We start from the raw sequence: 26,660 nt of genomic DNA, 5'->3' as shown, positions 1-26,660 counted from the left end.
TCAGTGTGAGGGTTAACAGACAGTAGTCAGGCTTGATCTTCAGTCAGGTGTCAGTGTGAGGGTTAACAGACAGTAGTCAGGCTTGCATTTCAGTCAGGTGTCAGTGTGAGTGTTAACAGACAGTAGTCAGGCTTGCCTTTCAGTCAGGTGTCAGTGTGAGGGTTAACAGACAGTAGTCAGGCTTGCCTTTCAGTCAGGTGTCAGTATGAGGGTGAACAGACAGTAGTCAGGCTTGCCTTTCAGTCAGGTGTCAGTGTGAGGGTTAACAGACAGTAGTCAGGAATGATCTTCAGTCAGGTGTCAGTGTGAGGGTTAACAGACAGTAGTCAGTCTTGCTTTACAGTCAGGTGTCAGTGTGAGGGTTAACAGACAGTAGTCAGGAATGATCTTCAGTCAGGTGTCAGTGTGAGGGTTAACAGACAGTAGTCAGTCTTGCTTTACAGTCAGGTGTCAGTGTGAGGGTTAACAGACAGTGGTCAGGCTTGCCTTTCAGTCAGGTGTCAGTGTGAGGGTTAACAGACAGTAGGCATGCTTGCTTTTAGTCAGGTGTCAGTGTGAGGGTTAACAGACAGTAGTCAGGCTTGCCTTTCAGTCAGGTGTCAGTGTGAGGGTTAACAGACAGTAGTCAGGCTTGATCTTCAGTCAGGTGTCAGTGTGAGGGTTAACAGACAGTAGTCAGGCTTGCCTTTCAGTCAGGTGTCAGTGTGAGGGTTATAAGACAGTAGTCAGGAATGGTCTTCAGTCAGGTGTCAGTGTGAGGGTTAACAGACAGTAGTCAGGCTTGCCTTTCAGTCAGGTGTCAGTGTGAGGGTTAACAGACAGTAGTCAGGCTTGCCTTTCAGTCACTTGTCAGTGTGAGGGTTAACAGACAGTAGTCAGGCTTGATCTTCAGTCAGGTGTCAGTGTGAGGGTTAACAGACAGTAGTCAGGCTTGCATTTCAGTCAGGTGTCAGTGTGAGTGTTAACAGACAGTAGTCAGGCTTGCCTTTCAGTCAGGTGTCAGTGTGAGGGTTAACAGACAGTAGTCAGGAATGATCTTCAGTCAGGTGTCAGTGTGAGGGTTAACAGACAGTAGTCAGTCTTGCTTTACAGTCAGGTGTCAGTGTGAGGGTTAACAGACAGTAGTCAGGCTTGCCTTTCAGTCAGGTGTCAGTGTGAGGGTGAACAGACAGTAGTCAGGCTTGCCTTTCAGTCAGGTGTCAGTGTGAGGGTTAACAGACAGTAGTCAGGCTTGATCTTCAGTCAGGTGTCAGTGTGAGGGTTAACAGACAGTAGTCAGTCTTGCTTTACAGTCAGGTGTCAGTGTGAGGGTTAACAGACAGTAGTCAGGCTTGCCTTTCAGTCAGGTGTCAGTGTGAGGGTTAACAGACAGTAGTCAGGAATGATCTTCAGTCAGGTGTCAGTATGAGGGTTAACAGACAGTAGTCAGGCTTGCCTTTCAGTCAGGTGTCAGTGTGAGGGTTAACAGACAGTAGTCAGGCTTGCCTTTCAGTCAGGTGTCAGTGTGAGGGTTAACAGACAGTAGTCAGGCTTGCCTTTCAGTCAGGTGTCAGTGTGAGGGTTAACAGACAGTAGTCAGGCTTGCCTTTCAGTCAGGTGTCAGTATGAGGGTGAACAGACAGTAGTCAGGCTTGCCTTTCAGTCAGGTGTCAGTGTGAGGGTTAACAGACAGTAGTCAGGCTTGCCTTTCAGTCAGGTGTCAGTGTGAGGGTTAACAGACAGTAGTCAGGAATGATCTTCAGTCAGGTGTCAGTGTGAGGGTTAACAGACAGTAGTCAGTCTTGCTTTACAGTCAGGTGTCAGTGTGAGGGTTAACAGACAGTAGTCAGGAATGATCTTCAGTCAGGTGTCAGTGTGAGGGTTAACAGACAGTAGTCAGTCTTGCTTTACAGTCAGGTGTCAGTGTGAGGGTTAACAGACAGTAGTCAGGCTTGCCTTTCAGTCAGGTGTCAGTGTGAGGGTTAACAGACAGTAGGCATGCTTGCTTTTAGTCAGGTGTCAGTGTGAGGGTTAACAGACAGTAGTCAGGCTTGCCTTTCAGTCAGGTGTCAGTGTGAGGGTTAACAGACAGTAGTCAGGCTTGATCTTCAGTCAGGTGTCAGTGTGAGGGTTAACAGACAGTAGTCAGGCTTGCCTTTCAGTCAGGTGTCAGTGTGAGGGTTATAAGACAGTAGTCAGGAATGGTCTTCAGTCAGGTGTCAGTGTGAGGGTTAACAGACAGTAGTCAGGCTTGCCTTTCAGTCAGGTGTCAGTGTGAGGGTTAACAGACAGTAGTCAGGCTTGCCTTTCAGTCACTTGTCAGTGTGAGGGTTAACAGACAGTAGTCAGGCTTGATCTTCAGTCAGGTGTCAGTGTGAGGGTTAACAGACAGTAGTCAGGCTTGCATTTCAGTCAGGTGTCAGTGTGAGTGTTAACAGACAGTAGTCAGGCTTGCCTTTCAGTCAGGTGTCAGTGTGAGGGTTAACAGACAGTAGTCAGGAATGATCTTCAGTCAGGTGTCAGTGTGAGGGTTAACAGACAGTAGTCAGTCTTGCTTTACAGTCAGGTGTCAGTGTGAGGGTTAACAGACAGTAGTCAGGCTTGCCTTTCAGTCAGGTGTCAGTGTGAGGGTGAACAGACAGTAGTCAGGCTTGCCTTTCAGTCAGGTGTCAGTGTGAGGGTTAACAGACAGTAGTCAGGCTTGATCTTCAGTCAGGTGTCAGTGTGAGGGTTAACAGACAGTAGTCAGTCTTGCTTTACAGTCAGGTGTCAGTGTGAGGGTTAACAGACAGTAGTCAGGCTTGCCTTTCAGTCAGGTGTCAGTGTGAGGGTTAACAGACAGTAGTCAGGAATGATCTTCAGTCAGGTGTCAGTATGAGGGTTAACAGACAGTAGTCAGGCTTGCCTTTCAGTCAGGTGTCAGTGTGAGGGTTAACAGACAGTAGTCAGGCTTGCCTTTCAGTCAGGTGTCAGTGTGAGGGTTAACAGACAGTAGTCAGGCTTGCCTTTCAGTCAGGTGTCAGTGTGAGGGTTAACAGACAGTAGTCAGGCTTGCCTTTCAGTCAGGTGTCAGTGTGAGGGTTAACAGACAGTAGTCAGGCTTGCCTTTCAGTCAGGTGTCAGTGTGAGGGTTAACAGACAGTAGGCAGGCTTGCCTTTCAGTCAGGTGTCAGTGTGAGGGTTAACAGACAGTAGTCAGGCTTGCCTTTCAGTCAGGTGTCAGTGTGAGGGTTAACAGACAGTAGTCAGGCTTGATCTTCAGTCAGGTGTCAGTGTGAGGGTTAACAGACAGTAGTCAGGCTTGCCTTTCAGTCAGGTGTCAGTGTGAGGGTTAACATAAGGTAGTCAGGCTTGCCTTTCAGTCACTTGTCAGTGTGAGGGTTAACAGACAGTAGTCAGGCTTGATCTTCAGTCAGGTGTCAGTGTGAGGGTTAACAGACAGTAGTCAGGCTTGATCTTCAGTCAGGTGTCAGTGTGAGTGTTAACAGACAGTAGTCAGGCTTGCCTTTCAGTCAGGTGTCAGTGTGAGGGTTAACAGACAGTAGTCAGGAATGATCTTCAGTCAGGTGTCAGTGTGAGGGTTAACAGACAGTAGTCAGTCTTGCTTTACAGTCAGGTGTCAGTGTGAGGGTTAACAGACAGTAGTCAGGCTTGCCTTTCAGTCAGGTGTCAGTGTGAGGGTGAACAGACAGTAGTCAGGCTTGCCTTTCAGTCAGGTGTCAGTGTGAGGGTTAACAGACAGTAGTCAGGCTTGATCTTCAGTCAGGTGTCAGTGTGAGGGTTAACAGACAGTAGTCAGTCTTGCTTTACAGTCAGGTGTCAGTGTGAGGGTTAACAGACAGTAGTCAGGCTTGCCTTTCAGTCAGGTGTCAGTGTGAGGGTTAACAGACAGTAGTCAGGAATGATCTTCAGTCAGGTGTCAGTATGAGGGTTAACAGACAGTAGTCAGGCTTGCCTTTCAGTCAGGTGTCAGTGTGAGGGTTAACAGACAGTAGTCAGGCTTGCCTTTCAGTCAGGTGTCAGTGTGAGGGTTAACAGACAGTAGTCAGGCTTGCCTTTCAGTCAGGTGTCAGTGTGAGGGTTAACAGACAGTAGTCAGGCTTGCCTTTCAGTCAGTTGTCAGTGTGAGGGTTAACAGACAGTAGTCAGGAATGGTCTTCAGTCAGGTGTCAGTGTGAGGGTTAACAGACAGTAGTCAGGCTTGCCTTTCAGTCAGGTGTCAGTGTGAGGGTTAACAGACAGTAGTCAGGCTTTCCTTTCAGTCAGGTGTCAGTGTGAGGGTTAACAGACAGTAGTCAGGAATGATCTTCAGTCAGGTGTCAGTGTGAGGGTTAACAGACAGTAGTCAGTCTTGCTTTTCAGCCAGGTGTCAGTGTGAGGGTTAACAGACAGTAGTCAGGCTTGCCTTTCAGTCAGGTGTCAGTGTGAGGGTTAACAGACAGTAGTCAGGCTTGATCTTCAGTCAGGTGTCAGTGTGAGGGTTAACAGACAGTAGTCAGGCTTGCCTTTCAGTCAGGTGTCAGTGTGAGGGTTATAAGACAGTAGTCAGGAATGATCTTCAGTCAGGTGTCAGTGTGAGGGTTTACAGACAGTAGTCAGGCTTGCCTTTCAGTCAGGTGTCAGTGTGAGGGTTAACAGACAGTAGTCAGGCTTGCCTTTCAGTCAGTTGTCAGTGTGAGGGTTAACAGACAGTAGTCAGGCTTGATCTTCAGTCAGGTGTCAGTGTGAGGGTTAACAGACACTAGTCAGGCTTGCCTTTCAGTCAGGTGTCAGTGTGAGGGTTATAAGACAGTAGTCAGGAATGGTCTTCAGTCAGGTGTCAGTGTGAGGGTTAACAGACAGTAGTCAGGCTTGCCTTTCAGTCAGGTGTCAGTGTGAGGGTTAACAGACAGTAGTCAGGCTTGCCTTTCAGTCAGGTGTCAGTGTGAGGGTTAACAGACAGTAGTCAGGCTTGCATTTCAGTCAGGTGTCAGTGTGAGTGTTAACAGACAGTAGTCAGGCTTGCCTTTCAGTCAGGTGTCAGTGTGAGGGTTAAAAGACAGTAGGCAGGCTTGCCTTTCAGTCAGGTGTCAGTGTGAGGGTTAACAGACAGTAGTCAGGCTTGCCTTTCAGTCAGGTGTCAGTGTGAGGGTTAACATACAGTAGTCAGGCTTGCCTTTCAGTCAGGTGTCAGTGTGAGGGTTAACAGACAGTAGTCAGGAATGATCTTCAGTCAGGTGTCAGTGTGAGGGTTAACAGACAGTAGTCAGGCTTGCCTTTCAGTCAGGTGTCAGTGTGAGGGTTAACAGACAGTAGTCAGGCTTGCCTTTCAGTCAGGTGTCAGTGTGAGGGTTAACAGACAGTAGTCAGGCTTGCCTTTCAGTCAGTTGTCAGTGTGAGGGTTAACAGACAGTAGTCAGGAATGATCTTCAGTCAGGTGTCAGTGTGAGGGTTAACAGACAGTAGTCAGGCTTGCATTTTAGTCAGGTGTCAGTGTGAGGGTTAACAGACAGTAGTCAGGCTTGCCTTTCAGTCAGGTGTCAGTGTGAGGGTTAACAGACAGTAGTCAGGCTTGATCTTCAGTCAGGTGTCAGTGTGAGGGTTAACAGACAGTAGTCAGGCTTGCCTTTCAGTCAGGTGTCAGTGTGAGGGTTATAAGACAGTAGTCAGGAATGGTCTTCAGTCAGGTGTCAGTGTGAGGGTTAACAGACAGTAGTCAGGCTTGCCTTTCAGTCAGGTGTCAGTGTGAGGGTTAACAGACAGTAGTCAGGCTTGCCTTTCAGTCAGTTGTCAGTGTGAGGGTTAACAGACAGTAGTCAGGCTTGATCTTCAGTCAGGTGTCAGTGTGAGGGTTAACAGACAGTAGTCAGGCTTGCCTTTCAGTCAGGTGTCAGTGTGAGGGTTAACAGACAGTAGTCAGGCTTGCCTTTCAGTCAGGTGTCAGTATGAGGGTGAACAGACAGTAGTCAGGCTTGCCTTTCAGTCAGGTGTCAGTATGAGGGTGAACAGACAGTAGTCAGGCTTGATCTTCAGTCAGGTGTCAGGGTGAGGGTTATAAGACAGTAGTCAGGAATGATCTTCAGTCAGGTGTCAGTGTGAGGGTTAACAGACAGTAGTCAGGCTTGCCTTTCAGTCAGGTGTCAGTGTGAGGGTTAACAGACAGTAGTCAGGCTTGCCTTTCAGTCAGGTGTCAGTGTGAGGGTTAACAGACAGTAGTCAGGCTTGCCTTTCAGTCAGGTGTCAGTGTGAGGGTTAACAGACAGTAGTCAGGCTTGATCTTCAGTCAGGTGTCAGTGTGAGGGTTAACAGACAGTAGTCAGGCTTGCCTTTCAGTCAGGTGTCAGTGTGAGGGTTAACATACAGTAGTCAGGCTTGCCTTTCAGTCAGGTGTCAGTGTGAGGGTTAACAGACAGTAGTCAGGCTTGCCTTTCAGTCAGGTGTCAGTGTGAGGGTTAACAGACAGTAGTCAGGCTTGCCTTTCAGTCAGGTGTCAGTGTGAGGGTTAACAGACAGTAGGCAGGCTTGCCTTTCAGTCAGGTGTCAGTGTGAGGGTTAACATACAGTAGTCAGGCTTGCCTTTCAGTCAGGTGTCAGTGTGAGGGTTAACAGACAGTAGTCAGGCTTGCCTTTCAGTCAGGTGTCAGTGTGAGGGTTAACAGACAGTAGTCAGGCTTGCCTTTTAGTCAGGTGTCAGTGTGAGGGTTAACAGACAGTAGTCAGGCTTGCCTTTCAGTCAGGTGTCAGTGTGAGGGTTAACAGACAGTAGTCAGGCTTGATCTTCAGTCAGGTGTCAGTGTGAGGGTTAACAGACAGTAGTCAGGCTTGCCTTTCAGTCAGGTGTCAGTGTGAGGGTTAACAGACAGTAGTCAGGCTTGATCTTCAGTCAGGTGTCAGTGTGAGGGTTAACAGACAGTAGTCAGGCTTGCCTTTCAGTCAGGTGTCAGTGTGAGGGTTATAAGACAGTAGTCAGGAATGGTCTTCAGTCAGGTGTCAGTGTGAGGGTTAACAGACAGTAGTCAGGCTTGCCTTTCAGTCAGGTGTCAGTGTGAGGGTTAACAGACAGTAGTCATGCTTGCCTTTCAGTCAGTTGTCAGTGTGAGGGTTAACAGACAGTAGTCAGGCTTGATCTTCAGTCAGGTGTCAGTGTGAGGGTTAACAGACAGTAGTCAGGCTTGCATTTCAGTCAGGTGTCAGTGTGAGTGTTAACAGACAGTAGTCAGGCTTGCCTTTCAGTCAGGTGTCAGTGTGAGGGTTAACAGACAGTAGTCAGGCTTGCCTTTCAGTCAGGTGTCAGTATGAGGGTGAACAGACAGTAGTCAGGCTTGCCTTTCAGTCAGGTGTCAGTGTGAGGGTTAACAGACAGTAGTCAGGAATGATCTTCAGTCAGGTGTCAGTGTGAGGGTTAACAGACAGTAGTCAGTCTTGCTTTACAGTCAGGTGTCAGTGTGAGGGTTAACAGACAGTAGTCAGGCTTGCCTTTCAGTCAGGTGTCAGTGTGAGGGTTAACAGACAGTAGTCAGGAATGATCTTCAGTCAGGTGTCAGTATGAGGGTTAACAGACAGTAGTCAGGCTTGCCTTTCAGTCAGGTGTCAGTGTGAGGGTTAACAGACAGTAGTCAGGCTTGCCTTTCAGTCAGGTGTCAGTGTGAGGGTTAACAGACAGTAGTCAGGCTTGCCTTTCAGTCAGGTGTCAGTGTGAGGGTTAACAGACAGTAGTCAGGCTTGCCTTTCAGTCAGGTGTCAGTATGAGGGTTAACAGACAGTAGGCATGCTTGCCTTTTAGTCAGGTGTCAGTGTGAGGGTTAACAGACAGTAGGCAGGCTTGCCTTTCAGTCAGGTGTCAGTGTGAGGGTTAACATACAGTAGTCAGGCTTGCCTTTCAGTCAGGTGTCAGTGTGAGGGTTAACAGACAGTAGGCATGCTTGCCTTTTAGTCAGGTGTCAGTGTGAGGGTTAACAGACAGTAGTCAGGCTTGCCTTTCAGTCAGGTGTCAGTGTGAGGGTTAACAGACAGTAGTCAGGCTTGATCTTCAGTCAGGTGTCAGTGTGAGGGTTAACAGACAGTAGTCAGGCTTGCCTTTCAGTCAGGTGTCAGTGTGAGGGTTAACATACAGTAGTCAGGAATGAGCTTCAGTCAGGTGTCAGTATGAGGGTTAACAGACAGTAGTCAGGCTTGCCTTTCAGTCAGGTGTCAGTGTGAGGGTTAACATACAGTAGTCAGGCTTGATCTTCAGTCAGGTGTCAGTATGAGGGTTAACAGACAGTAGTCAGGCTTGCCTTTCAGTCAGGTGTCAGTGTGAGGGTTAACAGACAGTAGTCAGGCTTGCCTTTCAGTCAGGTGTCAGTGTGAGGGTTATAAGACAGTAGTCAGGAATGGTCTTCAGTCAGGTGTCAGTGTGAGGGTTAACAGACAGTAGTCAGGCTTGCCTTTCAGTCAGGTGTCAGTGTGAGGGTTAACAGACAGTAGTCAGGCTTGCCTTTCAGTCACTTGTCAGTGTGAGGGTTAACAGACAGTAGTCAGGCTTGATCTTCAGTCAGGTGTCAGTGTGAGGGTTAACAGACAGTAGTCAGGCTTGCATTTCAGTCAGGTGTCAGTGTGAGTGTTAACAGACAGTAGTCAGGCTTGCCTTTCAGTCAGGTGTCAGTGTGAGGGTTAACAGACAGTAGTCAGGCTTGCCTTTCAGTCAGGTGTCAGTGTGAGGGTTAACAGACAGTAGTCAGGCTTGTCTTTCAGTCAGGTGTCAGTATGAGGGTGAACAGACAGTAGTCAGGCTTGCCTTTCAGTCAGGTGTCAGTGTGAGGGTTAACAGACAGTAGTCAGGCTTGCCTTTCAGTCAGGTGTCAGTGTGAGGGTTAACAGACAGTAGTCAGTCTTGCTTTACAGTCAGGTGTCAGTGTGAGGGTTAACAGACAGTAGTCAGGAATGATCTTCAGTCAGGTGTCAGTGTGAGGGTTAACAGACAGTAGTCAGTCTTGCTTTACAGTCAGGTGTCAGTGTGAGGGTTAACAGACAGTAGTCAGGCTTGCCTTTCAGTCAGGTGTCAGTGTGAGGGTTAACAGACAGTAGGCATGCTTGCTTTTAGTCAGGTGTCAGTGTGAGGGTTAACAGACAGTAGTCAGGCTTGCCTTTCAGTCAGGTGTCAGTGTGAGGGTTAACAGACAGTAGTCAGGCTTGATCTTCAGTCAGGTGTCAGTGTGAGGGTTAACAGACAGTAGTCAGGCTTGCCTTTCAGTCAGGTGTCAGTGTGAGGGTTATAAGACAGTAGTCAGGAATGGTCTTCAGTCAGGTGTCAGTGTGAGGGTTAACAGACAGTAGTCAGGCTTGCCTTTCAGTCAGGTGTCAGTGTGAGGGTTAACAGACAGTAGTCAGGCTTGCCTTTCAGTCACTTGTCAGTGTGAGGGTTAACAGACAGTAGTCAGGCTTGATCTTCAGTCAGGTGTCAGTGTGAGGGTTAACAGACAGTAGTCAGGCTTGCATTTCAGTCAGGTGTCAGTGTGAGTGCTAACAGACAGTAGTCAGGCTTGCCTTTCAGTCAGGTGTCAGTGTGAGGGTTAACAGACAGTAGTCAGGAATGATCTTCAGTCAGGTGTCAGTGTGAGGGTTAACAGACAGTAGTCAGTCTTGCTTTACAGTCAGGTGTCAGTGTGAGGGTTAACAGACAGTAGTCAGGCTTGCCTTTCAGTCAGGTGTCAGTGTGAGGGTTAACAGACAGTAGTCAGGCTTGATCTTCAGTCAGGTGTCAGTGTGAGGGTTAACAGACAGTAGTCAGTCTTGCTTTACAGTCAGGTGTCAGTGTGAGGGTTAACAGACAGTAGTCAGGCTTGCCTTTCAGTCAGGTGTCAGTGTGAGGGTTAACAGACAGTAGTCAGGAATGATCTTCAGTCAGGTGTCAGTATGAGGGTTAACAGACAGTAGTCAGGCTTGCCTTTCAGTCAGGTGTCAGTGTGAGGGTTAACAGACAGTAGTCAGGCTTGCCTTTCAGTCAGGTGTCAGTGTGAGGGTTAACAGACAGTAGTCAGGCTTGCCTTTCAGTCAGGTGTCAGTGTGAGGGTTAACAGACAGTAGTCAGGCTTGCCTTTCAGTCAGGTGTCAGTGTGAGGGTTAACAGACAGTAGTCAGGCTTGCCTTTCAGTCAGGTGTCAGTGTGAGGGTTAACAGACAGTAGTCAGGCTTGCCTTTCAGTCAGGTGTCAGTGTGAGGGTTAACAGACAGTAGTCAGGCTTGCCTTTCAGTCAGGTGTCAGTGTGAGGGTTAACAGACAGTAGTCAGGCTTGCCTTTCAGTCAGGTGTCAGTGTGAGGGTTAACAGACAGTAGTCAGGCTTGATCTTCAGTCAGGTGTCAGTGTGAGGGTTAACAGACAGTAGTCAGGCTTGCCTTTCAGTCAGGTGTCAGTGTGAGGGTTAACATACAGTAGTCAGGCTTGCCTTTCAGTCAGGTGTCAGTGTGAGGGTTAACAGACAGTAGTCAGGCTTGATCTTCAGTCAGGTGTCAGTGTGAGGGTTAACAGACAGTAGTCAGGCTTGCCTTTCAGTCAGGTGTCAGTGTGAGGGTTATAAGACAGTAGTCAGGAATGGTCTTCAGTCAGGTGTCAGTGTGAGGGTTAACAGACAGTAGTCAGGCTTGCCTTTCAGTCAGGTGTCAGTGTGAGGGTTAACAGACAGTAGTCAGGCTTGCCTTTCAGTCAGTTGTCAGTGTGAGGGTTAACAGACAGTAGTCAGGCTTGATCTTCAGTCAGGTGTCAGTGTGAGGGTTAACAGACAGTAGTCAGGCTTGCATTTCAGTCAGGTGTCAGTGTGAGTGTTAACAGACAGTAGTCAGGCTTGCCTTTCAGTCAGGTGTCAGTGTGAGGGTTAACAGACAGTAGTCAGGCTTGCCTTTCAGTCAGGTGTCAGTATGAGGGTGAACAGACAGTAGTCAGGCTTGCCTTTCAGTCAGGTGTCAGTGTGAGGGTTAACAGACAGTAGTCAGGAATGATCTTCAGTCAGGTGTCAGTGTGAGGGTTAACAGACAGTAGTCAGTCTTGCTTTACAGTCAGGTGTCAGTGTGAGGGTTAACAGACAGTAGTCAGGAATGATCTTCAGTCAGGTGTCAGTGTGAGGGTTAACAGACAGTAGTCAGTCTTGCTTTACAGTCAGGTGTCAGTGTGAGGGTTAACAGACAGTGGTCAGGCTTGCCTTTCAGTCAGGTGTCAGTGTGAGGGTTAACAGACAGTAGGCATGCTTGCTTTTAGTCAGGTGTCAGTGTGAGGGTTAACAGACAGTAGTCAGGCTTGCCTTTCAGTCAGGTGTCAGTGTGAGGGTTAACAGACAGTAGTCAGGCTTGATCTTCAGTCAGGTGTCAGTGTGAGGGTTAACAGACAGTAGTCAGGCTTGCCTTTCAGTCAGGTGTCAGTGTGAGGGTTATAAGACAGTAGTCAGGAATGGTCTTCAGTCAGGTGTCAGTGTGAGGGTTAACAGACAGTAGTCAGGCTTGCCTTTCAGTCAGGTGTCAGTGTGAGGGTTAACAGACAGTAGTCAGGCTTGCCTTTCAGTCACTTGTCAGTGTGAGGGTTAACAGACAGTAGTCAGGCTTGATCTTCAGTCAGGTGTCAGTGTGAGGGTTAACAGACAGTAGTCAGGCTTGCATTTCAGTCAGGTGTCAGTGTGAGTGTTAACAGACAGTAGTCAGGCTTGCCTTTCAGTCAGGTGTCAGTGTGAGGGTTAACAGACAGTAGTCAGGAATGATCTTCAGTCAGGTGTCAGTGTGAGGGTTAACAGACAGTAGTCAGTCTTGCTTTACAGTCAGGTGTCAGTGTGAGGGTTAACAGACAGTAGTCAGGCTTGCCTTTCAGTCAGGTGTCAGTGTGAGGGTGAACAGACAGTAGTCAGGCTTGCCTTTCAGTCAGGTGTCAGTGTGAGGGTTAACAGACAGTAGTCAGGCTTGATCTTCAGTCAGGTGTCAGTGTGAGGGTTAACAGACAGTAGTCAGTCTTGCTTTACAGTCAGGTGTCAGTGTGAGGGTTAACAGACAGTAGTCAGGCTTGCCTTTCAGTCAGGTGTCAGTGTGAGGGTTAACAGACAGTAGTCAGGAATGATCTTCAGTCAGGTGTCAGTATGAGGGTTAACAGACAGTAGTCAGGCTTGCCTTTCAGTCAGGTGTCAGTGTGAGGGTTAACAGACAGTAGTCAGGCTTGCCTTTCAGTCAGGTGTCAGTGTGAGGGTTAACAGACAGTAGTCAGGCTTGCCTTTCAGTCAGGTGTCAGTGTGAGGGTTAACAGACAGTAGTCAGGCTTGCCTTTCAGTCAGGTGTCAGTATGAGGGTGAACAGACAGTAGTCAGGCTTGCCTTTCAGTCAGGTGTCAGTGTGAGGGTTAACAGACAGTAGTCAGGCTTGCCTTTCAGTCAGGTGTCAGTGTGAGGGTTAACAGACAGTAGTCAGGAATGATCTTCAGTCAGGTGTCAGTGTGAGGGTTAACAGACAGTAGTCAGTCTTGCTTTACAGTCAGGTGTCAGTGTGAGGGTTAACAGACAGTAGTCAGGAATGATCTTCAGTCAGGTGTCAGTGTGAGGGTTAACAGACAGTAGTCAGTCTTGCTTTACAGTCAGGTGTCAGTGTGAGGGTTAACAGACAGTAGTCAGGCTTGCCTTTCAGTCAGGTGTCAGTGTGAGGGTTAACAGACAGTAGGCATGCTTGCTTTTAGTCAGGTGTCAGTGTGAGGGTTAACAGACAGTAGTCAGGCTTGCCTTTCAGTCAGGTGTCAGTGTGAGGGTTAACAGACAGTAGTCAGGCTTGATCTTCAGTCAGGTGTCAGTGTGAGGGTTAACAGACAGTAGTCAGGCTTGCCTTTCAGTCAGGTGTCAGTGTGAGGGTTATAAGACAGTAGTCAGGAATGGTCTTCAGTCAGGTGTCAGTGTGAGGGTTAACAGACAGTAGTCAGGCTTGCCTTTCAGTCAGGTGTCAGTGTGAGGGTTAACAGACAGTAGTCAGGCTTGCCTTTCAGTCACTTGTCAGTGTGAGGGTTAACAGACAGTAGTCAGGCTTGATCTTCAGTCAGGTGTCAGTGTGAGGGTTAACAGACAGTAGTCAGGCTTGCATTTCAGTCAGGTGTCAGTGTGAGTGTTAACAGACAGTAGTCAGGCTTGCCTTTCAGTCAGGTGTCAGTGTGAGGGTTAACAGACAGTAGTCAGGAATGATCTTCAGTCAGGTGTCAGTGTGAGGGTTAACAGACAGTAGTCAGTCTTGCTTTACAGTCAGGTGTCAGTGTGAGGGTTAACAGACAGTAGTCAGGCTTGCCTTTCAGTCAGGTGTCAGTGTGAGGGTGAACAGACAGTAGTCAGGCTTGCCTTTCAGTCAGGTGTCAGTGTGAGGGTTAACAGACAGTAGTCAGGCTTGATCTTCAGTCAGGTGTCAGTGTGAGGGTTAACAGACAGTAGTCAGTCTTGCTTTACAGTCAGGTGTCAGTGTGAGGGTTAACAGACAGTAGTCAGGCTTGCCTTTCAGTCAGGTGTCAGTGTGAGGGTTAACAGACAGTAGTCAGGAATGATCTTCAGTCAGGTGTCAGTATGAGGGTTAACAGACAGTAGTCAGGCTTGCCTTTCAGTCAGGTGTCAGTGTGAGGGTTAACAGACAGTAGTCAGGCTTGCCTTTCAGTCAGGTGTCAGTGTGAGGGTTAACAGACAGTAGTCAGGCTTGCCTTTCAGTCAGGTGTCAGTGTGAGGGTTAACAGACAGTAGTCAGGCTTGCCTTTCAGTCAGGTGTCAGTGTGAGGGTTAACAGACAGTAGTCAGGCTTGCCTTTCAGTCAGGTGTCAGTGTGAGGGTTAACAGACAGTAGGCAGGCTTGCCTTTCAGTCAGGTGTCAGTGTGAGGGTTAACAGACAGTAGTCAGGCTTGCCTTTCAGTCAGGTGTCAGTGTGAGGGTTAACAGACAGTAGTCAGGCTTGATCTTCAGTCAGGTGTCAGTGTGAGGGTTAACAGACAGTAGTCAGGCTTGCCTTTCAGTCAGGTGTCAGTGTGAGGGTTAACATAAGGTAGTCAGGCTTGCCTTTCAGTCACTTGTCAGTGTGAGGGTTAACAGACAGTAGTCAGGCTTGATCTTCAGTCAGGTGTCAGTGTGAGGGTTAACAGACAGTAGTCAGGCTTGATCTTCAGTCAGGTGTCAGTGTGAGTGTTAACAGACAGTAGTCAGGCTTGCCTTTCAGTCAGGTGTCAGTGTGAGGGTTAACAGACAGTAGTCAGGAATGATCTTCAGTCAGGTGTCAGTGTGAGGGTTAACAGACAGTAGTCAGTCTTGCTTTACAGTCAGGTGTCAGTGTGAGGTTTAACAGACAGTAGTCAGGCTTGCCTTTCAGTCAGGTGTCAGTGTGAGGGTGAACAGACAGTAGTCAGGCTTGCCTTTCAGTCAGGTGTCAGTGTGAGGGTTAACAGACAGTAGTCAGGCTTGATCTTCAGTCAGGTGTCAGTGTGAGGGTTAACAGACAGTAGTCAGTCTTGCTTTACAGTCAGGTGTCAGTGTGAGGGTTAACAGACAGTAGTCAGGCTTGCCTTTCAGTCAGGTGTCAGTGTGAGGGTTAACAGACAGTAGTCAGGAATGATCTTCAGTCAGGTGTCAGTATGAGGGTTAACAGACAGTAGTCAGGCTTGCCTTTCAGTCAGGTGTCAGTGTGAGGGTTAACAGACAGTAGTCAGGCTTGCCTTTCAGTCAGGTGTCAGTGTGAGGGTTAACAGACAGTAGTCAGGCTTGCCTTTCAGTCAGGTGTCAGTGTGAGGGTTAACAGACAGTAGTCAGGCTTGCCTTTCAGTCAGTTGTCAGTGTGAGGGTTAACAGACAGTAGTCAGGAATGGTCTTCAGTCAGGTGTCAGTGTGAGGGTTAACAGACAGTAGTCAGGCTTGCCTTTCAGTCAGGTGTCAGTGTGAGGGTTAACAGACAGTAGTCAGGCTTTCCTTTCAGTCAGGTGTCAGTGTGAGGGTTAACAGACAGTAGTCAGGAATGATCTTCAGTCAGGTGTCAGTGTGAGGGTTAACAGACAGTAGTCAGTCTTGCTTTTCAGCCAGGTGTCAGTGTGAGGGTTAACAGACAGTAGTCAGGCTTGCCTTTCAGTCAGGTGTCAGTGTGAGGGTTAACAGACAGTAGTCAGGCTTGATCTTCAGTCAGGTGTCAGTGTGAGGGTTAACAGACAGTAGTCAGGCTTGCCTTTCAGTCAGGTGTCAGTGTGAGGGTTATAAGACAGTAGTCAGGAATGATCTTCAGTCAGGTGTCAGTGTGAGGGTTTACAGACAGTAGTCAGGCTTGCCTTTCAGTCAGGTGTCAGTGTGAGGGTTAACAGACAGTAGTCAGGCTTGCCTTTCAGTCAGTTGTCAGTGTGAGGGTTAACAGACAGTAGTCAGGCTTGATCTTCAGTCAGGTGTCAGTGTGAGGGTTAACAGACACTAGTCAGGCTTGCCTTTCAGTCAGGTGTCAGTGTGAGGGTTATAAGACAGTAGTCAGGAATGGTCTTCAGTCAGGTGTCAGTGTGAGGGTTAACAGACAGTAGTCAGGCTTGCCTTTCAGTCAGGTGTCAGTGTGAGGGTTAACAGACAGTAGTCAGGCTTGCCTTTCAGTCAGGTGTCAGTGTGAGGGTTAACAGACAGTAGTCAGGCTTGCATTTCAGTCAGGTGTCAGTGTGAGTGTTAACAGACAGTAGTCAGGCTTGCCTTTCAGTCAGGTGTCAGTGTGAGGGTTAAAAGACAGTAGGCAGGCTTGCCTTTCAGTCAGGTGTCAGTGTGAGGGTTAACAGACAGTAGTCAGGCTTGCCTTTCAGTCAGGTGTCAGTGTGAGGGTTAACATACAGTAGTCAGGCTTGCCTTTCAGTCAGGTGTCAGTGTGAGGGTTAACAGACAGTAGTCAGGAATGATCTTCAGTCAGGTGTCAGTGTGAGGGTTAACAGACAGTAGTCAGGCTTGCCTTTCAGTCAGGTGTCAGTGTGAGGGTTAACAGACAGTAGTCAGGCTTGCCTTTCAGTCAGGTGTCAGTGTGAGGGTTAACAGACAGTAGTCAGGCTTGACTTTCAGTCAGGTGTCAGTGTGAGGGTTAACAGACAGTAGTCAGGCTTGCCTTTCAGTCAGGTGTCAGTGTGAGGGTTAACAGACAGTAGTCAGGAATGATCTTCAGTCAGGTGTCAGTGTGAGGGTTAACAGACAGTAGTCAGGCTTGATCTTCAGTCAGGTGTCAGTGTGAGGGTTAACAGACAGTAGTCAGGCTTGCCTTTCAGTCAGGTGTCAGTGTGAGGGTTAACAGACAGTAGTCAGGCTTTCCTTTCAGTCAGGTGTCAGTGTGAGGGTTAACAGACAGTAGTCAGGAATGATCTTCAGTCAGGTGTCAGTGTGAGGGTTAACAGACAGTAGTCAGTCTTGCTTTTCAGTCAGGTGTCAGTGTGAGGGTTAACAGACAGTAGTCAGGCTTGCCTTTCAGTCAGGTGTCAGTGTGAGGGTTAACAGACAGTAGTCAGGCTTGATCTTCAGTCAGGTGTCAGTGTGAGGGTTAACAGACAGTAGTCAGGCTTGCCTTTCAGTCAGGTGTCAGTGTGAGGGTTATAAGACAGTAGTCAGGAATGATCTTCAGTCAGGTGTCAGTGTGAGGGTTAACAGACAGTAGTCAGGCTTGCCTTTCAGTCAGGTGTCAGTGTGAGGGTTAACAGACAGTAGTCAGGCTTGCCTTTCAGTCAGTTGTCAGTGTGAGGGTTAACAGACAGTAGTCAGGAATGATCTTCAGTCAGGTGTTAGTTTGAGGGTTAACAGACAGTTTTCAAGCTTGCCTTTCAGTCAGGTGTCAGTGTGAGTGTTAACAGACAGTAGTCAGGCTTGCCTTTCAGTCAGGTGTCAGTGTGAGGGTTAACAGACAGTATTCAGGCTTGCCTTTCAGTCAGGTGTCAGTGTGAGGGTTAACAGACAGTAGGCAGGCTTGCCTTTCAGTCAGGTGTCAGTGTGAGGGTTAACAGACAGTAGTCAGGCTTGCCTTTCAGTCAGGTGTCAGTGTGAGGGTTAACAGACAGTAGTCAGGCTTGCCTTTCAGTCAGGTGTCAGTGTGAGGGTTAACAGACAGTAGTCAGGCTTGATCTTCAGTCAGGTGTCAGTGTGAGGGTTAACAGACAGTAGTCAGGCTTGCCTTTCAGTCAGGTGTCAGTGTGAGGGTTAACATACAGTAGTCAGGAATGATCTTCAGTCAGGTGTCAGTATGAGGGTTAACAGACAGTAGTCAGGCTTGCCTTTCAGTCAGGTGTCAGTGTGAGGGTTAACAAACAGTAGTCAGGCTTGCCTTTCAGTCAGGTGTCCGTGTGAGGGTTAACAGACAGTAGTCAGGCTTGCCTTTCAGTCAGGTGTCAGTGTGAGGGTTAACATACAGTAGTCAGGAATGATCTTCAGTCAGGTGTCAGTGTGAGGGTTAACAGACAGTAGTCAGGCTTGCCTTTGAGTCAGGTGTCAGTGTGAGGGTTAACAGACAGTAAGTAGTCAGGCTTGCCTTTCAGTCAGGTGTCCGTGTGAGGGTTAACAGACAGTAAGTAGTCAGGCTTGCCTTTCAGTCAGGTGTCAGTGTGAGGGTTAACAGACAGTAAGTAGTCAGGCTTGCCTTTCAGTCAGGTGTCAGTGTGAGGGTTAACAGACAGTAGTCAGGCTTGCCTTTCAGTCAGGTGTCAGTGTGAGGGTTAACATACAGTAGTCAGGCTTGATCTTCAGTCAGGTGTCAGTGTGAGGGTTAACCTATTTAATCCCATCGGTCACAATAGTGACCGTAAAAAACGTTTTCAGTTGTAAGGCTCTAAACACGTTACTGAATGATGTATCAATGCGTTTCCAGAAAATATTGAAATAATAAAGGGTCTCAATGAAAGATGTGCAGTGTCACATGTTTAGTGTAATTTGTGACATGACCAGAGCTGTTTACTTCCTGGTTGCACCATGAGAAGAGGATGGCTGCATCAAAGCTCCGAAACAGAAGGTTAGTAAAGTATGTTAACATAAAGTTAGGACAAAGATTTTTTGTACACATCATCTTTAAGGTGTCTAGTATTGATATATGCATTTGCAATTACTCAACTTTGTTCAGTGTGGTCATAGAATGTGTAAACATGTTGACGGCAACAATAGTGACCGGCGGGATAACACAGTGCGTCTAGGTATACACATAGTTATACACATACATAGTTCTTGTTCTACCTAACTTTCTACTCTGTTCTTTCTTTTAGTTTCACTTTGAGTCAAGTTCTGGATATGTTGGATCTAGGTGACTGCCCAGACAAGGCATGCAACATTGTAGTTATCCCTCAAAATGAGAAAGATGCTGTCCTCAGTGATTGTGATAGTGATGGGTCAGATATGGACTATGAGGGGGAGACAGGCCATTTGCCAGCCAGGCTGTTGAATGCATATGCTGAACCTATGCAAACAGATCATGACAGGAACAACGTTATCAGTGATGATGACCTACCCACCACAACCCCCCCTCCCCCACCACCCTCCACCGTTGATAATGAAGAGCCAACGGCCTCTACTCGCCAGAGGGTCCAGTCAGAAGAGCCAAGGGCAAAGCTGCAGGTCGTCAAAAATAAGGATCGAGTGTTCAAACGATCGAAGAGGCCTGCCACCGCTGTGATTCCAAAACACATTGTATACAGCCCAAATGCTGCAGAATGTGTAAAACAAAGCTGTCCCAACCCAATGGATGTTTTCCTACTAATGTATCCACCCACCCTAAGAGAGATCACCATTGAAATGTCCAACCTCTACTCCACCCAGACCAAGGACAAGCAACTGTATCTGAGTATGGATGAGCTCCTTACATTCTATGGGATCCTTATCACATCTGGGTACAGCTCTGTTCCAAGAAGACACATGTACTGGTCACTTGACAGTGATGTACACAATGAAAGCATTTCAGATTCAATGCGGAGAAATCGCTTTGATGAAATAATGGCCTCAGTTCATGTGGTTGACAACACAAAGATCACTGACGACCCATTTTTTAAGGTTAGGCCCATCTTCTCTGAGCTCAATCAGTCATACAAAGTCATGCCATTTCAGGAAGGGCTGTCAGTGGATGAGAGCATGATCCGATACTATGGCCGACATGGATGTAAGCAATTCATTAGAGGTAAACCAATCCGTTTTGGTTACAAGCTATGGAGCCTTGCCTCATCCAGTGGTTACTTGTATCACATGGAGCCATATGGTGGATCCCACACTCTCCTCCCTGAGACTGGGTTGGGTCAGGGACCCAGTGTCGTTCTCGGTCTTGCAGAGCAATCTCAGGTGCCTCAAGGTTGCAAGTTCCTTAATGACAACCTCTTCACTTCGCTTGCACTCCTCGATGAAATGACAAAAAGAGGATATGGGAGCTCTGGAACGATGAGGCAGAATCGTCTGTTTGATGTCCCATTCAAGCCACAGAAGGACTTCATGAAGTTACCCCGGGGAACCTCTGAGGTTCTGACCCAAGGAGACAAGTTGCTGGTCCGTTGGAAAGACAATAACATTGTCACAGTGGCAACAAACATGGAGGAGAAATACAGTGAGACCTCTGTCAAAAGATGGAACAAGGAGCGACGTGCCTTTGACAAAGTCCCACAACCAAAATGCATCAACCGATACAATGAGCACATGGGTGGTGTTGACCTTCATGACCTACAGGTTTCAAGATACCATATCTCGATCAGGTCTAAGAAGTGGTGGTGGCCCATCTTTGCATGGTCTCTCAACAGTGCACTCGTAAACAGCCATTTATTTTACAGAGACGTTATGGGAGGGACCATCGACCTGCTCACCTTCTCACGGATAGTGGCACAGTCTCTTATGCAAAAGTTTGGCACGAAACCACTGAGCCAAGGAAGGAGATCTTTACTGGCTGCTACTGTTGAAGATCAGGCAAGATATGACAAAACTTCTCACTGGCCATTCAACACGATGCTCCGGTTCCAGAGAAGTCGTCATTGTGACAAACGCACTACCTATGAATGTGAGAAATGCAAAGCACCACTGCACATTGAGTGCTTCAAGATATACCATGGACAGTAGAAAAGGAGATAGGAGTGAATGAAAAAGCCAATAAAAGAAAAATAGAAAAGTCGATGAAGGGTGAGGTGAAGCAGTACAACGGACTCTAGGAAGAAAAGAAAAGTAGACGAAAAAGACAACCAAAATGACTGAAATGTTTTGGGAAAAAAAGGTCAATTAGGTCTGACTGATCACAGTTCAAAATAGTGATGCACAAACTAATCGTGCACTTGGTTCTGAAGCCTACCTCTATGATATATTATTTTGTCCAGTGTAGGCTTCTACTTGAATGCATATTCTACAGGCTACTTCTATCCTAAATGTTACCTTTATGTTCAGTGGGAATGAATAACACAACTGCTATACAGTTAGTGAATGTTGCACTAAAATGTCACAATGACAATGTTACAATGAGTATTGCACTAAAGTACAAGTTCAAATGTTACAATAAAGGTACAATGTTAATGTTTCAATACATGTTACAATAAAGTAACAATGTTACAATGTATGTTACAATAAAGTAACAATGTTGAAATACTTCGATGGTTGTTGATTTTTGTCTTTGCTCTCAGTATTCGTATCGGTGTTGCATAAGGGTTTTAGTAGCAATGCTGGGGACTGGCAGTGACAGTTTTACATGTGTAAATAACTGGGCTGGGTTATAAAGAATTTTGATGACTGCATAGGAAAAATATGTTAATTCAGTATATCCATCACATTTTCCCACCGGTCACAATTGTGACCGACCATAAAACACACTTTTTCACCTACTTTTCCATGAAAATTTAAAAAAAATGATGATCGATTATTTCAAAAGGTTACTAATGACACATGTTTTAGATATTTTCATGTATGGGAAAAATTCGGGATTAAATGGGTTAACAGACAGTAGTCAGGCTTGCCTTTCAGTCAGTTGTCAGTGTGAGGGTTAACAGACAGTAGTCAGGAATGATCTTCAGTCAGGTGTCAGTGTGAGGGTTAACAGACAGTAGTCAGGCTTGATCTTCAGTCAGGTGTCAGTGTGAGGGTTAACAGACAGTAGTCAGGCTTGATCTTCAGTCAGGTGTCAGTGTGAGGGTTAACAGACAGTAGTCAGGCTTGCCTTTCAGTCAGGTGTCAGTGTGAGGGTTAACAGACAGTAGTCAGGCTTGCCTTTCAGTCAGGTGTCAGTATGAGGGTGAACAGACAGTAGTCAGGCTTGCCTTTCAGTCAGGTGTCAGTGTGAGGGTTAACAGACAGTAGTCAGGCTTGCCTTTCAGTCAGGTGTCAGTGTGAGGGTTAACAGACAGTAGTCAGGCTTGCCTTTCAGTCAGGTGTCAGTGTGAGGGTTAACAGACAGTAGTCAGGCTTGCCTTTCAGTCAGGTGTCAGTGTGAGGGTTAACAGACAGTAGTCAGGAATGATCTTCAGTCAGGTGTCAGTATGAGGGTTAACAGACAGTAGTCAGGCTTGCCTTTCAGTCAGGTGTCAGTGTGAGGGTTAACATACAGTAGTCAGGCTTGATCTTCAGTCAGGTGTCAGTGTGAGGGTTAACAGACAGTAGTCAGGCTTGCCTTTCAGTCAGGTGTCAGTGTGAGGGTTAACAGACAGTAGTCAGGCTTGCCTTTCAGTCAGGTTTCAGTGTGAGGGTTAACAGACAGTAGTCAGGCTTGCCTTTCAGTCAGGTTTCAGTGTGAGGGTTAACAGACAGTAGTCAGGCTTGCCTTTCAGTCAGGTTTCAGTGTGAGGGTTAACAGACAGTAGTCAGGCTTGCCTTTCAGTCAGGTGTCAGTGTGAGGGTTAACAGACAGTAGGCAGGCTTGATCTTCAGTCAGGTGTCAGTGTGAGAGAGAGATGATATAGTGTAATTCAAGTGCATGTTGGAGGTGTGGATGTAGATTAAATGATGATGTGTGGCTGTGTGTGTTCAGAGCTTTTCCCAGGGGAGGACAAGTGGTCAAATTAGCACTAATTAGCAGGAGCATATATCTTGAACTCAAGCACACACACACACACACACACACACACACACACACACACACACACACACACACACACACACACACACACACACACACACACACACACACACACACACACACACACACACACACACACACACACACACCCTCACCCTCTAACTGTCTTTCTTTTCTCCTATCTCTCATCTCCTATCTTATTCTACCACTCTGCTCAACTCGCTGTCCTGCCCTATCTATTCGTTCATCTCCCTTTTTCCCATTTTCTCATCATTTCCCCTTTCATCTCCACTCCTCTTCTTTGCTATAACCTATTTTTCACTCCCATACCTGCTCTCCTCTCTTTGAAAAATGTTCACCTTCTCCAAACGACTACTATCGCTTTTTTTCCTTCCGTCTTTCTCCCATACATCCGTTTTCCTTCTCGTTTAGTACAGCATTGATAAACGCACACAATTTTCTCAATCAGCCTCCATTTGTTTAAAAACAAGTCTGTTTTTATCTCTTATCCATGTAGTGATCATGTTCCATCTACCTCTACAAGCACTCCTGTCTCCCCTCTCCTGTCTCCCCTCTCCTGTCTCCCCTCTCCTGTCTCCCCTCTCCTGTCTCTCATCTCCTGTCTCCCCTCTCCTGTTCCCCCCTCTCCTGTCTCCCCTCTCCTGTCTCCCCTCTCCTGTTCCCCCCTCTCCTGTCTCCCCTCTCCTGTCTCCCCTCTCCTGTCCCCCCTCTCCTGTCTCTCATCTCCTGTCTCCCCTCTCCTGTCTCCCCTCTCCTGTCTCCCATCTCCTGTCTCCCCTCTCCAGTCTCCCCTCTCCTGTCCCCCCTCTCCTGTCTCCCATCTCCTTTCTCCCCTCTCCTGTCTCCCCTCTCCTGTCTCCCCTCTCCTGTCTCCGCTCTCCTGTCTCCCCTCTCCTGTCTCCCCTCTCCTGTCCCCCCTCTCCTGTCTCCCCTCTCCTGTCTCCCCTCTCCTGTCTCCCCTCTCCTGTCCCCCCTCTCCTGTCTCTGCTCTCCTGTCTCCCCTCTCCTGTCTCCCATCTCCTGTCCCCCCTCTCCTGTCTCCCCTCTCCTGTCCCCCCTCTCCTGTCTCCCATCTCCTTTCTCCCCTCTCCTGTCTCCCCTCTCCTGTCTCCCCTCTCCTGTCTCCGCTCTCCTGTCTCCCCTCTCCTGTCTCCCCTCTCCTGTCTCCCCTCTCCTGTCTCCCCTCTCCTGTCTCCGCTCTCCTTTCTCCCCTCTCCTGTCCCCCCTCTCCTGTCTCCCCTCTCCTGTCCCCCCTCTCCTGTCTCCGCTCTCCTGTCTCCCCTCTCCTGTCTCCCCTCTCCTGTCTCCCCTCTCCTGTCTCCCCTCTCCTGTCCCCCCTCTCCTGTCTCCGCTCTCCTGTCTCCCCTCTCCTGTCTCCCCTCTCCTGTCCCCCATCTCCTGTCTCCCCTCTCCTGTCTCCCATCTCCTGTCCCCCATCTCCTGTCCCCCCTCTCCTGTCTCCCATCTCCTGTCTCCCCTCTCCTGTCTCCCCTCTCCTGTCTCCCCTCTCCTATCTCCCCTCTCCTGTCTCCCCATCTCCTGCCCCCCCTCTCCTGTCTGCTGTACCAGTTTTTTACGGAGGACGTCGACGTAGATATATGATAAAATAGAATATATAATGAGTTAGACAAAGGGGATCTATGCAAATTTCTTGGCAAATCCCTCCATATTAAAGCTCTAACTACATGCACGGAAAACACATTTACATCTTCTATGCAGCATTGAAATCCTCCAACTCAGCATCTTGGTTGTATACATTTGTCATAACCTGACTTACTTATGAAATACAGCATGCGTGAAAGTATCAGCTCACATCTTTTACTGAGCAATTTTTTTTATATTTTCTTTTTTTACAAATGATTTAAAATGTATGAGAAAAAATATATATATTTTCAAATAGCCTAGTCTCTGGGAGAGTTTTGGGATACATTTTGGTTGGATGAATCATCTCTCTCTTTTACTGTGTGGAGACTGTGGAGGAGAGTTTGAAATCCAATTTCTTTTAACATGTGTTCTTGTCCACCTAAATGGTCTGTGAAGAATTGTCAGAGTTGGGGTGCAATTTGAAAGATTTCTGCAATGTTTGAAAACTTCATCCCTCTCTCTCTGTCCCTGTCTCCCTCGCTGAGTGTTTGATTAAATGAGTACGGTGTTCCTCGCAGAATATACCGCTGACTCCCGTTATTGTTGTTATCAATCATCCTCTAACGGATCGCCATGGTAACACTCCAGGGGGTCAACCCGAACCCTCTCCCTATAGTGATAAGGTTAACGAAAAAAGACGACAAAGAAAAATGGCGGGGAAAAACTTTAACAAAGCATATTTTCTTATTTTATGACTCCCTCTGACCTTTGAGCATATTAGCGTCTGAAATGATGAATCGGGGGCCTGAGAGAAGAAGAGAAGGAGAGAGGGACAGAGAGGGGGATGAGAGAGGGAGGGGAAAAGGGAGAGAGAGAGGGGTTGGGGGTTTCTTTTCTCATTAGGGACCTGTGGTTGGAAGAGATAGGAGAGGCTTCTCTCTTCTCTTCTCCCTAATCCCCCTCTTTTGAAAAAGCGGAACGTGTGAAATTAGAGTTTAAAATGAAACGCGTCCCTCTCCTCTCCTCGTCTCCTGTCGTTCCCTCCATCCTGCTGGCATCAGCACTCTTGGCCTGGAGGACTCCCATTAGCCTAGCCCAGAGTGATAGGCAGGCTGCTCTCCTCACACACTACCAACACACACTCAATTAAAAGCTGACCTTCAACGCCCCAGGACTGGCGGAGTGTGTCGCACCATATCTACGCTCCGCAAAATACACTGTGTCCCTGGATGTCTGTATTTGTGCAGGTGTTTACACCAACAAGATCTTACGGTCTCACTTCAGTATTCAACGTTTGTCCAGGGGGGGATACACATTCAATTCTGACTGGTTACGGTAAGGGTTAAGGTTTGGGATAGGGTATAATTATTATTTTTTATACTGCCTAGCACGAGTGCCTAGCACCTCTATCCCCATCCACATTGCTGTGAGCTTACTAGATAGTAATAGGTGCTCATGTTGCCCCTAGTGGACGGTCTTAAAGGTATCTCCTAACATCCTGGGAACCTAACATGCTGAGGTCCATCTGGTGTGACCATGCTTTTTTTTTACACTCCTTGCTTTTCTTAACAAAAACACTCTCATACCCAAACACTGTTTTAACATTTAGTACTGATAAATCTCAGTTTGTTGTTTGAAAATGTGATGGGAGCCAAACAATAGGCATAGTAGCTTTGATAGTGAACTGTAATATTTTACTGATAGTGAATAGAATAAAGCAGCCTCTTCAGAATGGCTAAACTGTCTCTACTGCTGAGAGGATAGATCTACTCCTGCAGAGGGGAAGTAGGCAGGGGTCTCTATCTCAGAGAGTTGTAGTCACAGAGCACACACACACACACACACACACACACACCACACACACACACACACACACACACACACACACACACACACACACACACACACACACACACACACACACACACACACACACACACACACACACACACACACACACTTACTTGCTTGCTTATGGTTACACACACACAAACACACAATATTGTGATTTCTGGAGGAAGCTTATCTGCATTGTGTGTGTGTGTGCCTGTGTGTCCAATGTGTGTGTGTGTGTGTGTGTGTGTGTGTGTGTGTGTGTGAGTGTGTGTGTGTGTGTGTGTGTGTGTGTGTGTGTGTGTGTGTGTGTGTGTGTGTGTGTGTGTGTGTGTGTGTGTGTGTGTGTGTATGTGTGTGAGAGAGTGCGTGACCAGTTAGATGAGGCAGGAGGTGGGTGTTTACTGTAGTTGAGGAGGCAACATAGATTAGTGTGTGTGTCTGGGTGCCTGTGCAGTTTTGTGTGGATGTGTTTGTGTGTATGTGCATGTGTGCGTGTGTGTGTCTGCCCTAGGAGAAGAGAGGGCCACTTAGGGGCATTGAGTAGTCATTAGGCCAGGGCATGGAGAGGAAGGAGGAAGGGAAGGAGAGAGGGTATGTCCAGGAATAGGCAGAGGGGGCACCAAGGCACAGATAAATTGGAGATTCAGAGGGTAGATGAGTCAAACCAGAAATAGAGGTTTGAGAGGTGGAGCAGGTTTGTTCTCACGCTCTCGCTCTCTCTCTCGCTCACTCTCTTTCTGACTCTCTATCTCTCTCTCGCTCACTCTCTTTCTGACTATCTCTCTCTCACTCACTGTCTTTCTGACTCTCTCTCTCTCGCTCTCTTTCTGACTCTCTCTCTCTCTCTCTCTTGCTCTCTTTCTGACTCTCTCTCTCCCGTCTCTCTCTATCTCTCTCTCTATTTCTCCCTCTCTCGCTCTCTTTTTCTCTTTCCCTCTGTCTCGCTCTCTCTTTCTCTCTCTATGCTGTGTGTGTGTGTGTGTGTGTGTGTGTGTGTGTGTGTGTGTGTGTGTGTGTGTGTGTGTGTGTGTGTGTGTGTGTGTGTGTGTGTGTGTGTGTGTGTGTGTGTGTGTGGGGGTGTGTGTGTGTGTGTGTGTGTGTGTGTGTGTGTGTGTGTGTGTGTGTGTGTGTGTGTGTGTGTGTGTGTGTGTGTGTGTGTGTGTGTGTGTGTGTGTGTGTGTGTGTGTGTGTGTGAGACACAGTGGTTTGGGACCGGAGCACTAAAGGGTTCTAAGATGAATGATCTATTCTGGTGAAATGAGAGGAAGTTTTAGCAATGTACTGGGTCAGGTTTCTCTC

General features: G+C 47.7%; 2 long non-coding RNA genes across 2 annotated transcripts; both read left to right on the top strand.

Annotated features, from left to right (window-relative positions):
- The first annotated feature begins 4,002 nt into the window (after positions 1-4,002).
- LOC129860859 (uncharacterized) lies at positions 4,003-6,122 on the top strand. The gene is made up of 3 exons (XR_008760470.1): positions 4,003-4,495; positions 4,746-5,945; positions 5,996-6,122. It is a non-coding gene; the product is annotated as an uncharacterized LOC129860859 (long non-coding RNA).
- Positions 6,123-14,649: 8,527 nt separating this feature from the next.
- LOC129860864 (uncharacterized) lies at positions 14,650-17,445 on the top strand. Its single transcript, XR_008760471.1, has 3 exons — positions 14,650-14,892; positions 14,943-15,142; positions 15,393-17,445. It is a non-coding gene; the product is annotated as an uncharacterized LOC129860864 (long non-coding RNA).
- The last annotated feature ends 9,215 nt before the right edge of the window (positions 17,446-26,660 follow it).

Source organism: Salvelinus fontinalis, chromosome 1, assembly GCF_029448725.1.
Source record: "Salvelinus fontinalis isolate EN_2023a chromosome 1, ASM2944872v1, whole genome shotgun sequence".
Taxonomy (NCBI): Eukaryota; Metazoa; Chordata; class Actinopteri; order Salmoniformes; family Salmonidae; genus Salvelinus; species Salvelinus fontinalis.
This window is presented reverse-complemented; position numbering and strand designations above follow the sequence as displayed.